Here is a 19,513-nt window from a genome sequence, read left to right as displayed (position 1 = left end):
GCTCTGCTGAAAGCTTCTGCGAGAAGCTCGTGAAAATCCACAAGATGCTCAGGAATGAAGAAGATGGATGCAGTTGTGTTGTTTCTGGAGTTGAGACTGAATGATGAATGTGTGGTGTTTGGATGAACCTCCACTGTCAGTGTTTTCATTCTTTAGTGATGAATTCTTCTGTTTCTGTGATGATGCATTCGAGGACTGTTCTCTGCGCTGTGGACTGCTGGGTCGAGCTTTCCCTCCTGATTGCTCTCGTGCTTTCCCCCCCAGAGACTCTGGTGGATCAAATTACATCGGCCAGATCTTGATGAAACCATGGCACGGAGTCATCCATCACAGCTGCAAATTTCACATGATTTTCCTCCATCATATCTGATCTGATGTGATTAAACCTGCGTGATCGCCAATGAAGGAGCTGCCGGGGGTTGACGGCAGGTACTGGAATGAAGAGTTAGAAATGAGTTTTTAAAGGTTGACAGTGATACCGAAGCTTCTGACAGCTGATCTATATTCATCTATATTCAGTATCTTTAAATGTGACCCTTTCATGCTGGACAAACAAACAGAAATGCAACAAACAAACTCTCACATGGATAAAGAAACACATACAGGAAGTCTAACACATTCAATAACAAATAACCAAGAAAACAAGCCATCAACAAACAAAAATAAATACATAAAGAAAAACAAAGAATAAGCAATGAAACAATAAGAAATACATTAAAAAACACAAACAAGAAATCATGAAACAATAAGAAATACATAAAGAAAAGCAAAACATCAAAAACAAAAAAACTCATATAGACTACACAATAAAAAACAAATGACAAACAATCAATCAATGAAACAAAAATACATAAAGAAAAACAAGGAATGAACCTGCAATATTTAAACAAATAGGCCTACATAAACAAAAAACAAAACATGTAGCCTACACATAAAGACAAACAAACATTATACAGTTAATAAATCAAACAAATATGTAAAGGAAAACAACTATAGCGTTAGTTCAGGCTATTGGCTTCATAGCCAGCTGTGAGCCTACATTGTTGTTGGCATGTTCTCTCTGTAATGAACATGCTTGCAGGTGATGTTCTACCCGCTGCTCAGTTTGCTATTATGCTGCTGAATCTCTGTGTATTCATTGCAATATGTTTATTCATTTGCATTGGTATTGATAAAAATTCTAAAGTTCAGTCAATGAAAAGTCCATATAGCAGCCAAACTCATTTCTGTGCTAGCCTTGCTGCTGGTGTCTAAATGATAGATTTGAATCCACCTTTGTGGGCATAATATCCTCAGGGTGATCACTAGCGATACTACTCAACTTGGTTTATGCTTGTTCATATCATAATGGAACCTATAGCTGAACTCCTGCGCATTGCTAATATCTTAAGAGAGGAGAGTCTGGCATGCAACATGTTTCTCGGCATAGTCTGGGTGCATTTTAGCGGTTGCTGGATATCAGACAGAATTGTCAACTCGTTACACTCAGTTTCCATCTTAAGTCTGATATTGAATCATTCTGACTGATTTCCATGGGGGAGGGGGATTTGATTTGATCACCACTAAATGTTCTGGCTGGTGATGACGTGGTGGGTGACGTACTGTGAGTTGGGCGGTGCTTGGTTTTGTCTTGACCGTTTTCAACAGGTCACAAACTTTCTCATATTACAGCTAAACAGTACACTCAAATTTGTTTCTGAAAACATTTGAGGTGAGAAAAAGGCAATGCAGTAACACAATCTTGATTCATATTTGATCAGCACTGCCTAGTTTTACTCCTCCTTGGTTCCGGTGTACAGCGTGACAACAGCTTGACAACGGCATTAAGCCCGCCCATGGCACTGATTGGCTAATTGGAAGTCCCCCCTGCAGCGCTCATTGGATCGATCACTTTTTCAACAGAGAGACCGCAGTTTCATGTCATGATGCCAGCCCAGAATCAGTCAACTCGACTTGGTGGAGTGGGTGGATTCACAGGTTTTAACACAGGCAATTTTACTCCTGACCACTTATATCAATGAAATCTAAAGTAAAAAAAAGCAGAGTTATTCATAAAAATCGAATAAAATTAACACCACCACTGCAATAGTACAATGAATAGGAGAATTAAATGTTGACTCTTAAATATTAGATGACTATCATCTAAAGTCGTATTGTCTTACTGAAATCTGACTGTGCCATGAAGAATATGTCAGCCTGAATGAATCCACTCTCCCCAGTCCTATTAATACTCACATTCCTAGAGACACTGGTTGAGGAGGTGGAGTTGCAGCCATTTTCAACGCAAACCTAATAATGAACCCCAGACCTAAACTTAATTATAACTCATTCAAAACACCCAACCTGGAAAACTTTATAGCCAGTTCTATTTGTTGTAGTGTACCATCCTCCTTGCTCATACTGTGAATTTTTATCTGAATTCTCAGAGTTTTTATCAAACTTAGTCCTTAGTACAGATAAAGTAATTATAGTAGGTGACTTTAATATTCATGTGGACATCGATAATGTAAACTCAATTGGCCTCTCTCAGAGTTCACTAGATGTCTATCTGATAATGCTGTAGCTAAATTTAAGGAAGCAATTCCATCAGCATTAAATTCAATGCTATGTCTTAATACTACAGTGGACTCTTATGCTAATTTGAGTCCCTCCCAAATTGATCATCTTGTTGACAATGCCGCAGGCTCATTGAGAATAACACTCGACTCCATCAGCCCATTAAAAAGGAAGATAATAAAACATAAGAGGTAAGCTCCATTGTATAACTCCCAAACCTGCAAATTAAAGCAAACATCACGAGAATTTGAAAAGATATGGCGTTCCACCAAACTGGAAGAGTCTCACTCAGTCTGGCAAGATAGCCTTAAAACATATAGGAAGGCCCTTTATAATGCCAGAACCGCCTATTACTCATCATTAATAGAGAAGAATAAAAAACAGCCCTAGGCTCCTTTTCAGCACTTTGGCCAGGCTGACATACAGTCATAACTCTATTGATCCATGTATTCCCATAGCTGTCAGTAGTAACGACTTCATGAACTTTGTTAATGATAAAATTATAACTATTAGAGACAAAATTCATCACCTCCTGCCCTCAAACAATACCGATTTACCCCCAAACACAGGAACCTTAGAAACAGCTGTAAAACCTGATTTAATTTAGACTGTTTTTCATTGATTTCTTCATCTAAACCATCAACCTGTCTATATATATGATCAATCTGTCTTTAGTAACAGGCTATGTACCATAGTCCTTTAAAGTAGCTGCAATGACCTTCTTAAAAAGCCTACTTTTGATTTAGGTGTTTTAGCCAACTATAGACCTATATTTAACCTTCCCTTTCTCTTTAAGATCCTTGAGAAAGCAGTCATTAATCACTTGTTTGACTTTCTACATAACAATAGTTTATATGAGGATTTTCGGTCAGGATTTAGAGTGCATCATAGCACAGAGACAGCACTGGTGAAAGTTACATATGACCTCCTAATTGAATTGGATGAAGGACTTCTCTCTGTATTTATCTTATTAGATCTTAGTGCTGCATTTGACACCACTGACCATCACATCCTATTACAGAGACTGGAAGGAACTCCATTAAACTGATTTAAATCCTATTTAGTTCCACAAGGTTCTGTGCTTGGACCAATATTATTCACCTTATATAGCTTCCTTTAGGTAATATTATTCAGAAACACTCCATGCATTTTCATTTTTATGCAGATGATAGCCAATTATATTTATCAATGAAGCCACGTGAAACCAATCAGTTAACTAAACTCCAAGCATGCCTTAAGGACATAAAGACCTGGATGACCTGCATTTTGCTGCCACTAAACTCAGACAAAACTGAAGTTATTGTGCTTGGCCCCAAACACCTCAGAAACACATTATCTAATGATATAACTACTCTAGATGGCATTACCCTGGTCTCCAGCTCCACTGTAAGGAATCTGGGAGTTATCTTTTATCAGAATATGTCCTTTAACTCCCACATAAAACATATTTCATGGACTGCCTTTTTTCACCCACGTAATATTGCAAAAATCAGACACATCCTGTCTCAAAAAGATGTAGAAAAACTAGTCCACACATTTGTTACTTCTAGGCTGGATTATTGCAATTCCTTATTGTTGGGCTGCCCTAACAAGTCTCTAAAGACTCTCCAGCTGGTCCAGAATGTTGCTGCATGTGTACTGACAAAAATTAAGAAAAGAGATCATATTTCTCCCATTTTAGCTTTGCTGCACTGGCTTCCTGTAAAATCCAGAATAGAATTCTGCCGTTAGTCATCTGTGACCGTTTTCTTGATCAGGTTTTCCTTCCTGAATCAGCCTGTGGAGGAGGTGGAGATGAGCCACTGCTCTCCCCACTGTCTGAGTCACTAAATGCGGCTCAGCTCCGCCGAACAGCCTCTGGATAGCTTTGACATTCTGTGTCGGTGTTTACATTTGTGCATCAGAGAGCACTTCAGTTATAGTGATTGTGAAACCACCTAAAATTAAAGCATATCTTCATTTACCAGAGTATACAATTACCAAAACCCAATAATTTTTCCCTCCACAAGACCTTCTGTTTACATACAGCAAACCTGGTAGCTAGCTACATTTATGAAATGTTCTTGATATGTTAACACATTTGTTACCTCAAGTTCTCTGTCAAGTTATATTGTTCTTATATCCTTGTTATCAGTCCTGTGTTTTGTAGATAGGTAAAGACATGCTTTAAAACCAAACTACATAGCTCTTCCTTCATAGCCATGATTGATAATTTCTTGGCCCTCCTCCTCGATGACCTATGAACTTGTGCAAGGTCGTGAACGATGATTGATCAGGGTCATACTTGTAGTGTTGCCATTCTCCCAAGCCAAGACACAGCAAGAAATCATGGCACCACGATTGCCTAATCTGACATGGTGACCATTGTGAAAGACAAAAATATAGTGTAGTCTGATTCCGGCATTAGTGGTGGGATATTTCCCTTGTATTAGTATTATTTTTGTTGTATTATTTTATTATCATTATTTTATTGTATTATGTCTGTGTAGTACAAGTTGTGACGCATTGCAGCTTACTTACTGTGCTTTCAGACAGAATGCAAAGTCAACTTTTGACATTGAACGATTACATACAAAGTTTGTAACTTGTTTACCCAAGTGAGAGAAATGCACATGAGCATTAAACACAAAATTCAATGACATAAAGCACACAGAAAAACTCAAAAAAAAACACTCATACAACATAACACACAAACAAAACCGCACGTTACAAAATCACACTCAGTTACGAAGAAGCACACACAGAAACAACTAAAACTATTACATCCAAGGTCAAGACCGAACCTTCAGGCTAAATAATAATCTTGAAAATTTATGTGGAATCTGACCAGAATAATTGGTTTGAATGAGTTCAGGTTGCGTAAGAACGTCCCATTGTGTAGTATTGATCAGCCACACAACAAACATGCAAATCACTGACCTTCATCTTATCCATTGGGCTGGATCCGATATGTTTTTTCAAAATTAGTTCTGATTCCGTTGTTGCTGCTACACAGTGGAGAGCTGTGTAAGACAGAAAGACAGGATTTACTGTAAAACTAAAGTAATAAAAGAGAAAAAGAGCTATGCCGCCACTGGACCACAGCTCCTGTCAGCTGCATGGTTCAAAGTGAGCAGGACAGTTTCTCAGTAGCATCTTTCCTCTACTGTATAGATGTTCACTAAGCCGAGATGAGCCACAGTTTATCCTCTCACATCAGCTCAATAATTATTTCTTTCTGCGGCACAGGCCTGGCAGCTCTTCTCCCTCCGTCAATCAATGGCAAATAAGAGCCCTCAGAGCATCGGGACAAAGTGGACATCGATTTGTGTGGAGCGTGTTTGTGAGTTAAACATGTTAATAACACACAAGTCCCTCTGCGCAGTCTCAGTGATGAAGAAGCATCAAGTTCTGGAGTATTACTCAGAACAAGAACTAAAGGGAGATGGTGGGCTCTGGCTGCTAAGTGTTCATCTTCATGTGGTTGTTTTGTAACACCTCATTAAATACAGACTGCAATCGCTGTAATCCACCTTTTTGATATGAAAAAGGTGTTAAGAGTTATACTGGGACATCAGCATCCTGGGACACATTAAAACACCAATGGCCTTCGGTGTAATGAGTTTGTTTTCCATCAAACCTACAGTCGGATGAGAGGATCAATATCAATTAGAATGCACAGAGACTGGAAGCAAGGAGAAAATATTGGCAAAAAGCAAAGAAGCAAACTAATAACTCCAAAGCTGTCTTATTTACATGTTGCATCTTGTCTAACATGTTCAGCCTCTGTGACTCTAGGTCCTGTTGGTTGTGTGTGGATAGGTGACTTAGCCTGACTTGATTGTTGATGATTTAGCAAAAGTCTGGATTTTTTAGGACTTCAAAGATAGCTTAGAATGTATCTGGAGCCAACAACTCTATGTGCACTCCAGAACGACACATAGGAGTATTTTCTAATCTGGCACCTCTATCAGCAATAATTGGCAGGACATCATCTCTCTAGCTGTGCTTTCCAAAACCGTTACACATCACTGTTTAAAAATAATGATGTTTTATGATGTGACAACGCTGTGGTTAAGGTCTGGTTAGGCACAAAAAACATTTGTTTAGGTTTAAGGAAAGATCATAGTTTGGGTTAAAATGATCACTTTGTTAAGGTTAGAGAAACGTGGTGTGGCTTAAAGTTATTGCTTCCTTAATGTTAGGCCACCTTCAACTTCATGGCTACAATAATAACCATAGAGTTATTGTTAGGGAACATTTGTAGTTATGGCTTTTAAAAAACTGTCCCAACTTGCGGTTGGAAACAGGAAACAAACAGTGGTCTCACTGTGGCAAAGTCCACTGTTGGGTTAATGCCTCCATCCACCCCTCCTCCTCTGAATGAGGAAAACTGTCAACTTTATACACATCATCTGTTCTGCACCACTGCTCCAGGTCATAATTTCTACGGCTGCTAGATGGCATTTGTCACTCAAACGTACCTAAAAGTCGTTTTTGGGCAACTGACATTACAGCATTTTTCTTTTTTTTTTATGGTTGTTTTTCTTGAGCTGGAGCTGTTGTCATAGCAATAAGTCCTTAAACCCAAACCGTCCAGGCTTTGCTAATTCATTACCATGAACGCCCATGTATTAACTCATTTTCAGATGCATATTAATCACTTTATTATAGGTATGGTGAGAAATGTTGATATAATTATGATTTTACATGAGGACTTGCATGGTATAGAGAACTCAGTAAGGTTGGTTAATTTTCACAAGATAGGGTTAAATACCTATACATGTTAAGGTACACAACAAAATAAAATTTGTACACTTAAAAAGACCCAATCCAAATCAATCAAGAATGAACCTTCAAGCTCAATCCAAATGTAGTTTAGGGTTTTACGAGATGTACTGAGTTGATCCTAAAGATTGGCATCGGGGCATATTTTAATGAATCGGTATCAATATCCAATCTTTTGATCACTTTTCTCTACTGTGTCTTGTCATCTTAGCCTGCTACTCTTGCAAAACCACAGTTGGGCTCTGCAGTGCAGCATTCTGCTGCATATGCAAGTGAAAATGAGTCAACATGAAAAATTATTTGGGCGCAGCGTGAGTGACTCTGATTTCAGACTCTGAGGTTGGCAAAATGCACAGATTTGCTAAAAAAATTTTTTTGTCGACTATAAATATAAAAATCCACGTAGTTTATGTGCAGTGTGGAGCAATAATACATTACTGAGGAGGGAATTACAGTAATAGTATTACTTTTTGCAGTAATAAGTAGTGTAAGTGATGTCACTGTAGAAGTCAGGAATTACACCAGTGCCTTACAACAGTTACTTATCCCAGCCACTTTAGAAGGTGGACTTGTTTGCTGTCTTAAAGGGAAACTTCAGTATTTTTCTACCTGGACCCTATTTTCCCATCTTTTTGTATCTACAGTAAGTGATTAATGGGATCAACAATTTTTGAAATTGGTCCAGTACTGAACGAGAGCACTACAGCCTGCAGCTGTGAAATGGGCTGCAATGTAATTCAACGGTACAAGAGTTGAGTTGTTGTCGAAATCAGCTAAATATTCAGCCATCCCTTTGAAAATCTAGATAACACATTTACACTTTCTGTATTCCAACTATGAATGGACAAAAGACAATTGATAGGCTGACGCATTGTGTTCTTGTACAAATAATCACTGAATATTCATTCAAGGTTCTCTTCAGCATAGCAAACTGGGAGATCCGCATTTGCAAACTTGAACTGGTTATTGTAATAAAACTCTCAAAGACAACTTGCTAATTAATTTTTAAAATTTCCACAACATTTAACTGATTTTGAAAACAACTCAACTCTCACAAGATTCCAGAATGAGACTTCTCCTTGAGCAAGACATGGTACATAAACACAACAACAGACCAGATCAAGTGAGAGGTAAAGAAAAACTTTTTATCTTCTCTGTATGGTCGTTTCCATAATGTTGTCAGGCACTTATAATAACAATCTGAGCCTGTCAGTGGCAAAAACAAGCACTTTTAGTGGATATATATTGACAGTGCGCTATTGTCCCGTCAGATTACATTGCAGCCTGTTTTGCGGCTGCCGGCTGCAGTGTTCTCGCTCAACACTGGACCAATTTCTAAAACTGTTGTCCCCAGGAAAATAGGGTCCAGGTTGAAAAACACTGAGATTTCCCTTTTAGGACAATTCATGGCTGATGCATGTGCTGCCGCAAGTGATGGCATAGGTCCAAACAAGTCAGTTTTTCACTCCACCTTTGAGTGAGGCTGTTCAGAACAACTATAAACGCATTCTATTTCTGATGTGGTCAGACAACACATTGTAAGAACCAGTACCTCAAATTGCTTAAGCCATTCACACCTGGGATTTGGGGAGAAAGATTAACTTTTCTGGAGTTGTGCGTTCAGTCACTGGGACTAAGCTAGCTTTTAATGATCAATAAATATCTCCAAACTGTGGGCTGGCAGATAGCTAAACCATGTTGTCTTGTTTTTGTAGTTTTACACATGCAATTACACATTACATGTGTAAAATACCAGCACCTTTTGGTGGAAATTAATGTAAAGAATAATGTAACTAATTACTGAGAGTGCTAAGTAATAATTAAAGTAATGTGATTTAATGTATGATACATAATCCATGATTGATTACATTTTCCAAGTGCCCTGTAAGACTGTACAATCAACAAAATATTGAGACAAAATATTTTCAAGTCAAGGTTCACACTTTTTCTGAAGGCCTTCTGTAGCAAGTGGAACTTGTTGAGGTGTCATCATGTGACCTACAAACTTGCGTGTGAACCCCTCTCTGGGGGTCTCTTCGTTGCCGACTTTGACACCGTCCCAGTCAGTGTTGTGACCAGTTATCCTGTGGTGAAGCTCCACATTTAGGTAACGTGATGCCACCTGATTCCATTTGTTAAGTAAGGTTTTGGGATACAGTCAATAGCGCCAGACAAAGCTAGTGAAATGTGTTTCCAAGGTCAAGAATGACTTGCTATGCTCAAATACCACACTAACTGTTCTTGCCTACAAGGAGGTATATTTCAAAAATAAACACAGCATATAACCACTAAGTGAAATTTCTTTAGAAGCATTAATGAACGCACTGATGAGACAGAATGAGGGGGGTCTTGAGGAAGCGTCTCCTCTAGGTGTAAAATCCCGTCAGCATCGCTGTGTCTGCAGGAACTGAGCTGACTGCAATAATCAAAAACTCTTTCAGAGGAGTATGCTGTGCCATCGATGCCCATCACGCTGAAATATGAAAGACATTAGGCCTCACTTGCTGACTTCACATTCTTTAAAAAAAAGATGCAATCCTGTAAATATGTGCTGTGCGAAGAAAAAAAAAGGACAGAGGAATTTTACAGTGAAAAACAGATGAGCTGACAGTGACAGGTAAGTGTTTCAAACTGGTATTTGCCAAACAGGGAGGGGGCTGGGGGTCTCCATGCATGGACATTGATCAAAAGCAGAGCTGTAGCAAATCCTCCCCAGCAAATAGACTTTGTGTAATTATGTTGGTGATTGGAGCAGCGCTGCACCGAGGGAAGGAACATTTATCCTCTCCGCTCCTGGGAAACACACCAAAGTTGTCTTCTCCACTTTCAGTGAGAGTCAATAGATGGACAAATGACAGCATTTCCTGTCAAACGTTTCACATTAACAGTAGCTTGGAACTACAAGAACACATTTCTTACAGTACAAGCTGAATTGAACCTGGGATCACTGATAACCTGCCACAGTGGTAAAGATTGAGATCTTCATTCTTTATCTTAAGAGGTCAGCTGAGGATTTTTGTAGCAGATCCAGACTTGACACAAATGTAATTTGGTTTTTAGAGGGACTGTCAGGCAGGAATGAAAGTGCAAGATTTTCAAAGCCTCAGCAATTACAGATGTTTCAATTTTCCTCCTGTAAAGAACTGAACAGTGATTACCAGGTAAGTGGCAGGAGAATCTGTCTTCTTTGGATCCAGCATGAATCTCAATGTAATGACACAGATAATGTTAAAACGTAAAGTTAACTCTTCAATGAAATCCACAGAAAACCCTGTCTCCTAGAGATTACGTTTCTATACTACATATTTGCCACAGCAAATACATTCTGAAGGAAACAAAATGCCTTCCAGATTATGTTACGATAAATCTGACAAGTTGCACAAATGTTGATACTGAACACATCTGTAAAATGTTCAGTGACAATATATGTCATGTTTTTCCACCAAAATATCTGATTTTGTAGTAAAATATCTGCTGATAGTAACTACAGCATTACTGTATGGTTATGTTCAGGCACTGATAGTAGTTGGTTAGGGTTAGGGAAAGATCATGGTCTTAGTTTAATATAGAAAGTCTGTAGTCACTTGAAGCACAAGACATGACATGTTAATGAACTTTTACCCCCTACCACCATCTTTCACCGACCTTAACTAAAGTGCTTTTGTTGCCTAAACATAACCACACACGACTAAGGATGCAAACTTCAGTCCCAACAAACAATTTAGTAGTATATAAATGTCATTTCCAGGTTGGCAGAGTTGTGAAAATAGGCAGAGATTGAAATTCTTTTCCCAGCTCTCTTTTTTCATTCTGAACACAAGTACTTTCATCATTTCTCATGTGTGCAACATGAATGAAAGAATGCTTTCGAGGAGAGACTGTCTGAAAGTGTTCGCCATTATGCCCATGCCCATTTCCCATGGATTAAGACTACAAAGACATGCAAAAGCCTCATAGCTCTTGGGGACAGATCAGTGGGATGCAGCCAGGAGGAGGCTAAGACAGCAATTTTTCCACTCTGACTTAGAGTGTGGCCATTCGGAAGAGGTATAAACAGTTTTGCCTTTAGACGTATTCAGAAGATTGAAGTTCATTTTTACACCAGGTTTTCACCAGAATAGCATTTGAGCCAACTAGAGGGGTATCTCAATTGACCACTCTACTGGCCATCTGGTGTAACATTAGGACAAAAGTTGTGCATTGCAGTAACCAATGCCTCTTCACCTAAAGTTAAAGTTTCTCATTGAAATTCACATTGAATCATGCATGGATGTACCTTGATCAGCATCAGCAAGTCATGGCTGTCCTCAGTCTGGTTCTCCTGTAAATGAACATGTCTCTAATTCTTTGCCCAGAGAGTTTGGACTGAGTCGTCAATATCTGAAAATCTTTCGACATTGTGATGTAGCATTGACAGACTGTTCACAGTTAGACAGAACATACTATTAAAATGTAAAGGAACAGCAGGGGATTGTGTTGACAACACTTGTAAAAGTTGACATCAAGACCTACAACACAAATATCTATATAATTAGAAGATTTTTCATCTCCTATAGATTTATCTTCACTTAAATCTCATAGGGGTTATCTTTCCCCCAATTTGTGCCTCTCACACAATCATCATTTTTAACATTTGAGACTACTGATGATTACATGACATAACAGATATAGGCCACTGTTGGTCTCAAAAATAAAACCCTGTAACCCTGCAGGTTACAACACTTATAGCTATTTTGAAGCTACTTGCAGATTCTTTGGACTATGTACTGTGATTACTAACTGAATTGTTATTTTGGTTGCTAGAGCCAGCAGACGGTTAGCTTAGCTTAGCTTAGCATAAAGACTGGAAATGTGGAAGCCGTTAACCTAGCTCTGTCCAAAGGTTAAAAATCCATCCTACCAGCATATCTTAAACTCACAATTTAACATATTAAATTTTGCTAGCAGGGTTAGTCTTTATGCTAAGAGCTAATCTTCTGCTGGCTTGTTCCTTCATATTTAGCAGAGAGACACAAGAGTGGCCATTTTTCTGTAGTTGTTTTCCATGAATGTAGCTAAGTAGCTAGCTATGTAAGAAGATTATGTGACCATTCTCAGTTAAAGCTCTGGCTGGTAGCCCCAGGAAATAACACTATATTCCCTTGCTCCTCTTGTGTTAAACACCATCATACATGAAAGTTTTATTATCAGGTTCATTTATCTACAGGTATATTAATCTTATTATTGTATATTATCTTATTCACAGTCATATTTTTATTGCATCATACGAAATGAGTAAGGAGACATGTCACCTCCAGCTGTCATTGTTGCTTTGTTCACTGACATCTGCATTCATTCATACAATTCTGTTTCTGATAAAACAAAAGCACAAAACACTGGAGCACTTAGAAACAATGTTGTCTTTCCTTTCACACCACACAAAAAATCCTTATGTAAGACATGAGGTCAGCAGTGGATTTTCTTAAAACACAGCGAGCTTCGATCTGTTGATACGGGTCAACTCATCTGCATTTCTTTGCTCTTGTGTTTGCTGCTGTGGGTCCCCGGCACTGTGCGCTAACAGAGTGAGTGGGTGTGGGAGACTAATTGAGTGTCGGGGCTGTGTGAATAAAGCCACTCTGGTAATCGTCTGGCTCAGCAGCAAATGGGAGCGATAAGGAGCACTGAGTTGATATGGTGTCAAAAAGAGGAGTTTCCCAACCCTCTGCCGCGATCACTCTTTCCTTTCTCTGGCTGTCTGCAGAGGAGGGGAGAGATAATATCTTCAGGAAGAGGAATGCACACTCAGCCCTTAGTGCTGATAACAACATCATCTTTTGCCACTGAATGGGCTGCAAAGGGAGGAGGGGGGCGGCATAGAGTACATTAAGAAGTCAATGGCAAACACTACAATATCTGAGATGCTCTGTACAGCTGGAGAAGCAGCATGAGGCCCAGTGAAGGCCAAGGACCACGGCTACATACTGCGTATCTACTCTGTGTATCTACAGTATATCAATCTGTAATATTGAATGAGCTGCTGACTGCGTACAGGGTAAAGTTCATTTACGAAAAGGTTAGAACGTTAATATTGCCTTGTCTTATTAGTATGCTGTCTCTAGGCAACCTAGCTCATACTATATACATACTATTGACAGAATGTTTAGTGATTAGGAAGGCTGGAAAAAGAAGCAGAATAATGTTTGATTGGGCTTTCAGCCACAGCAGAGATGCTGGTTATATTGGGAGAAGGAAGTTGAAGCTGGAGCTGCTAGGCAAGAGGAAAAGATGGAGGCCAAAGAGGAGGTTTATGAGGTTTTAAAACTATGTCAGTTGCTAAAGTTTGTGAAGGGATGGCTGTGGCTCAGGAGGTAGAGCAGATCGTCCACTAATTGGAAAATCGGCGGTTCGATCCCCGGCTCCTCCAGTCTGCATGTCAAAAAGTCCTTGGGCAAGATACTGAACCCCAAATTGCTCCCGGTGGCTGTGCCGTTGGGATGTGTGTGTGTGTGTGTGTGAATGTGCATTAGATTAGGTCTTGATGAGCAGGTTGGCACCTTGCATGGCAGCCTCTGGTTGGACTAGAGAGTTGCTATGTAAGTGCAGTCCATCTAAAGCTCTGAAACACATTGACCACAAAAAGTCAAGACAATCTGGATCCTTATTTCTTAAGCCTCTTTCACACATAGTTCCTGGTAAATTACTGGGATAACCATTCTTGCACCGCTAGCGATTTTCACTATTTACACATGCAGCTGCATTGAGGAACATTTCCGCCTTGCGCTTTTTCACACATGCCATGGCAATGCCGGAATGGGTGGGGAAAGGGGTGAGTGGGGTGGTGGTCAGGTTGTGTGCGTAGCAGGTGTCAAAAGAGAGAGAGCGGGTGTGGGATGGTGGCTGCCAGACCAGAGCAGAGAGTATGGAGTTAACAGTATACTGTTGAGGTCAAATTAGTAAGAGAACGGTGTCACTCATAATGACAAACTCACAGTGACGTATCACTAACTCAACAAGCAGAAGAGAGACATAAGATACATCCAAATGGCAAAGGCAGAGACAGACAGCAGATATTAATACGGGTAGATTATGACAAAAGTGATGCTTCTTTCATTGATACATGTCAGATCAAGCTGATCCAGTTCTGATTGATCAATAGGTTTCTCAGACTTCAGCTAAACTGGAGCTTTGTTGGCCATGCAACTCCAGCCTGGGCAATACAGTATATATACAGTATATTGTATAAGATCTTTAGTTGTCTGACTCACTTCTTTTTATAATATAGGACTCTAAATTACAACTTTGGCACCTATTATGGCCGTTTTTATTGACACCATCAACTGATATGTGTTGACTGTGCCAAAACATCATCTGTCTGGGTTTTTAATATTAGGTGGAAAGTAGAAGGCAAATTTACTATTGTGTGTACCTATTTTCATATAGTAAAACGAAAATGTATTACATAAAATTCCTTCAGGGAAGTGCAGTTGTTGGTGGGAAAATGATGCTGTGCAGTCTCTGTGATGTTCCAGTAACTAGGTCAGTGTATACTGGAGCTCTGTCTTCTTAAACTCATTGTGTTCTCTGGTGTCTAATGAGTGAAGTTACAGGTTATGAAAGGTTCATTTTTCCAAATGGTTTCTCATACAAGTATTCATTTTTTAAAATGAGAAATATAAGAATGTTTAACTGAACATGCACATGTGAAGAGACACAAACCAGTCTCCAAAGACCTTATGGGAGCAGTACTGTAATCATAAGTATAACACAGGTAAACAAAATGTACAGGAACATTTTATGATTAAAACTAATTTAGATAATAACTCATTTAAATTCAATTGGAAAATCGTCTTTAGCTCACCAAAACATAAATAAGCACAAGACGATGTAACATAAAGAACAAATATGGTGACAAAACACCATCTAAGTGTGAAACACAGAACACTGGTGAAAACAGAAAACAAAACACTATGAAAACATATTTGTTGGTCAGATTCTTACATTCAAAATGCTGATTGCATTTGGACAAAAAACTTTTTAGATGCAAAAAGGAAACAAGATGGGATTTTGTTTGTTTGTGAGTGTTAGGCAGAAAGCAATTTTAAACAAGAAATGAGAATGGATTTAGGAAACAGCTCATAGTTCCTCAGGAGATTTTTTTTTTACATGTTACCTGAACAGGTGGGTACAAGAGGGTGGAACCAAAGCAGACAGTGAAAAACATGGCCGACATTGCAGCCAGTGAATGTCTGGATAAGAAGGTGAGTGACTGGAGCAAAGATAAGTAGGTGCAGAATCTTAAACTTATAATGTTAGCTGGTGATGTTATAGACAAGGAAACTGTATAGTGTGTTGCTTGCTTTGATGAGGTAGCTGAAGATTCTTGATTGATGGGTTTGTTGGGTGGTTTCAGCAGAAAGCTGCTAATTATAGCTGAATGTTTTTAACTGATACAGACAGAGGTGAATGCTTTTTTTTTTTTGCTAAGATGAGGTAGATGAAGGAGGTTGTTTGGTTTATTTGGTGGCTCAGGCAGCCTGCTGGCTAAATCAATGTGTTGTTAGCATGCTGGTTAACTTATCATTCCAGTCAGTGTAAGATGTTATTAGCCGACTGTTGTTGGCTAGCATGTTCTTAGCTGATACTGTTAACTGGTAAAGGTGTAGAAAGCTGTGTTGCTTGCTATGGTGAAGTAGCTGAAGATGGTTGTTTGACTTGTTGCTTGCAGGATGAGCAACATGTTGCCAATGATAGCACCATGCCAACTCAATGTGTTTTTAGCTGCTCATTGTTGTTTGCTAGCATGCTGTTAGGTAGTGATATTACAGACACAAGTGACTATAGCTTGCTTCAAAGGGCTGTGTTGAGTGGGTAAATAGGGGGGTGATTCTGGGACACTGTAACAGCCTTCAGTTTAATTAGTGGCTATATAGTATAACACTAGTGGAACTAGATAAACACTGATGATGATTGGACAACTGAGTGGGCCATGGTATTCAGATGAAGTTGCCTATGAAGCCAGTTAGTTTAGCCTAAGCAGATGCAATGTATACCGTATACAAGGCTGGGTCCAGCCGCTGACTATGTGCTCTTTGCTTGGGGGGAGGGTAGGATTCTATGATGATTTAAGGGTGCATTAGGTCAGAAAATGGTGTGGAAAAGTTTTCTGATATATCTGGCAGCTATTTGTAAAACAAGTGGAGCTAGATAAGCAGGGATGATGGCTGGATTACCTAGTGGGCCATGGTAGATGATACTGCCTATCAAGCCAATGGGGTCAGCGTAGATGTAAGGCCAGTTCAAGCTGCTGAGTATATGCTTGGGTGAGAAGATTCAAAGGCAGCTTAAAATGATATTAGGTCAGGGCTAGAGAATGGTGTTTCCTGTCAGAGGGCTCAGTAAATTTAGGATGGCACAGCCTGTTACCCATTGCAGAGCCTAATGATGGGTTAAAACATCATTTAACATAAATACTGGGTTTCCATAGGAATGCTTACCCAACTTTTGGCACATTTCATTGTGTATCGAAAACCTCGGGTTGCTGGCCATGCCATGACTGACTGACTTACTTGAAAGCTGTTTAGATGTGTTCAGACAGAAAGTGAAATGATGTCACACCTCATGCATCAATGTGACCGCTGGACCATTTATATTCAGCCAAAACAGCCAATATACCAACCCTATGTTAGCAGCAGTTGTGCTTGTATGTTTGTGTTCAGTACAGCCTCTGACTGAACCCAGAACTCACCAGAATCTCTGGTTCTTTCTGTTATTTCACTCTAGTCTCTCTTCTTTCCATACGTTTATGAAGCTGATTCTTAAATCCCCGGATACACACACAGAATTTTTTGCTCAGGTTGAGACATTTTCATCTCACGCAGACGTATCTGCGTGCAAATTTCCATTCCCTTGACTTTATACGCAATTGTGCTGCATCTAAAATTCACTTTGCATTCTGTTTGAACACACAGTAAGAAGTTGAGGCAGCAATGTGCAATATATATATATATATATAAATATATATATATTTATACATAACTTCAAAGTCCCCCTCCATTCAAAAATATGTTTTTCTCCTTGTTCCTTCAGCTGGATGTTTGAGCTTCACTGTGCAGAATAATGTATGTGCAAAGTTTGACACTAGGAGACTGTTTTCACATTCATCTGCTGAAACAGGAAAGTTTCTGTGTTCACCTTAAATCTGAGTTAAAGGAGCGTACCTGTGAGCATGATTTGTGACATCACAACAATTTTGGAGCCAATCCTGGACCAGCACACAACTTACACAAGTGTGATGTGGAAACTTGAAGCCTCCAGTGCACAAACACTGAGAATGGACTTTACAGTGAAGTTGGAGACATCTTGTATCCAGCAGTTAAAAAAATGAACAATATTTGTATGTTCATAGATTCTGGATTTTTAATGAGGGAGAAGGAGTAGATGTTATTAGTAAAAGCAGAGTATTTTTATACAGTATGTCTTCAAAAATGTCTGGCGGGGATCTTAACATTAAATTGCAATTGTGAATTGTAAATTACAACTTTAAATTCTCTGCTGCAGTGGTAATGCATGAGATGTAATGCATGACGTGGGACACATGGATTCATTTGTCAAATTATCATCCCTTCAGGTAAGTTTACAGCTACTGATGATTAACACTGTGAGTTTGTTGCCATTTCTGCATTATGAACAGTTCAGTGCATATTAACTGCAAATAAATATAGAATCATTCAACTAAAACATATTGCAAGTAAATAGGTATAAATGTACAGAGGTGGTGTGATGGTTGCACTGAGGGCAGCTTTCATTGTCTTTCAACATGATTTAAGTCTTTTAAAGATTTTCATGTTATTCATAGATAAATGTTTGTTTGCAGTGTTGCGTCTCAAACATACAGGTGATGTAAGCAATTAGTTTTTATAATAAACATCTAACAGAGCAGCAGATAGTTTAAATGGCTGAGTGAGTGTGAATACCGGTTGTGATGGCTAGTGGGCATGTCAACATGTACTGTATATGTATGAAAATGAAAATTTCTCATACCTACTGTTTTAAGGTTTGGATTGTATAAAAACAGTTGAAAAATAGTCAAATTGTGTATCTAGTTCTGTAATTAGTGACACTAAAGGTGACTAACGTGATTTTCTGTAAATGAATCCATATTTCCAGCTGAGGCGCTCATTACATCACCATAGAATGAAACTCTTTTGGGTGTAAAAATTGCAACAAGCAGCTTGAATCAGCAAATGATGCCATTCAAGTCTCTTTGATTCATCGCACATGGAACATCTCCACACGCTGGATGTGACATATATATAAAATAGCTGTGGACAGCTTACATTGTTGACTCAATTCCTGTTGTACAAAAAGTGGTAACAGTGATTGACAATTATTTAATTAATTAAAGAAAAGCCAACTATGAGGTTTAATTTCTCCCCTAATTTAATATTTTTGAAATTGTGCTGTTTAAAATATATCTCTGGTCTTTATTTGATCTTTAACCCCAACAATGTGTTTACTTTTCTGTATCCATAGCAACGTTTTTCCTCAAATTAAATGGTTCATGTCAATCCAGCCTCCAGCATCCCTGCTTGCCTCTGTTGGACACAAAGGTCAGAGGTCATGCAGCCTCTGCTTGCCACATCCCCCTTGAACTGGAGGGATTCACTACCTTGTTGATCAGCGGTTTGGACATTTGTCCGTTAAAACCATAAGAGACACAGCTGCATCGCAACCCGATCCCCCTTTCAAGTGTAGATTCAGAAAATATTATAGATTATAAATATGGAAAAATTAAAAATAAACATTTTATACAGTTTAATTCAGTCACATATCACCACTGTAAAAGCTCTTTTGAAGTAGTTTGGTCTGTGTTTTTGTTTGGAGTGGAAAATAAATGATTGCAAACTCCATTCTAAGATCTGAATATTTCATATTTCCTTGTTAATTGGAGAAGTAGACACCAAGCAGAACACACTACAAGAAGTTGCATAAATCTTTACTTTTCAAGTCGGCATTCATCAAACATTTCGAGTAGCAATAAAATATAGACTTTTAACAATTGATAGATTTTTCACTCTCAATTAAATACAGATAGTAGGAAGAGGTAAACTGAGATTTTATTGAAATAAAATGTTGCTTGTTGCATCCCTTTTATGCCGAATTTTAAAGAACCCTTTAATGATTTAAAACGGCTTTTCAGCGCTTTTAC

At 38.8% G+C, this 19,513-nt stretch overlaps 1 long non-coding RNA gene across 1 annotated transcript; it reads left to right on the top strand.

The window, feature by feature from the left end:
• The first annotated feature begins 17,857 nt into the window (after positions 1-17,857).
• On the top strand, positions 17,858-19,220 carry LOC122969988. Its single transcript, XR_006399123.1, has 2 exons — positions 17,858-17,932; positions 18,838-19,220. It is a non-coding gene; the product is annotated as an uncharacterized LOC122969988 (long non-coding RNA).
• Positions 19,221-19,513: the final 293 nt, after the last annotated feature.

The sequence above is a fragment of the Thunnus albacares genome, chromosome 19 (assembly GCF_914725855.1).
Source record: "Thunnus albacares chromosome 19, fThuAlb1.1, whole genome shotgun sequence".
In the NCBI taxonomy this organism is placed as follows: Eukaryota; Metazoa; Chordata; class Actinopteri; order Scombriformes; family Scombridae; genus Thunnus; species Thunnus albacares.
This window is presented reverse-complemented; position numbering and strand designations above follow the sequence as displayed.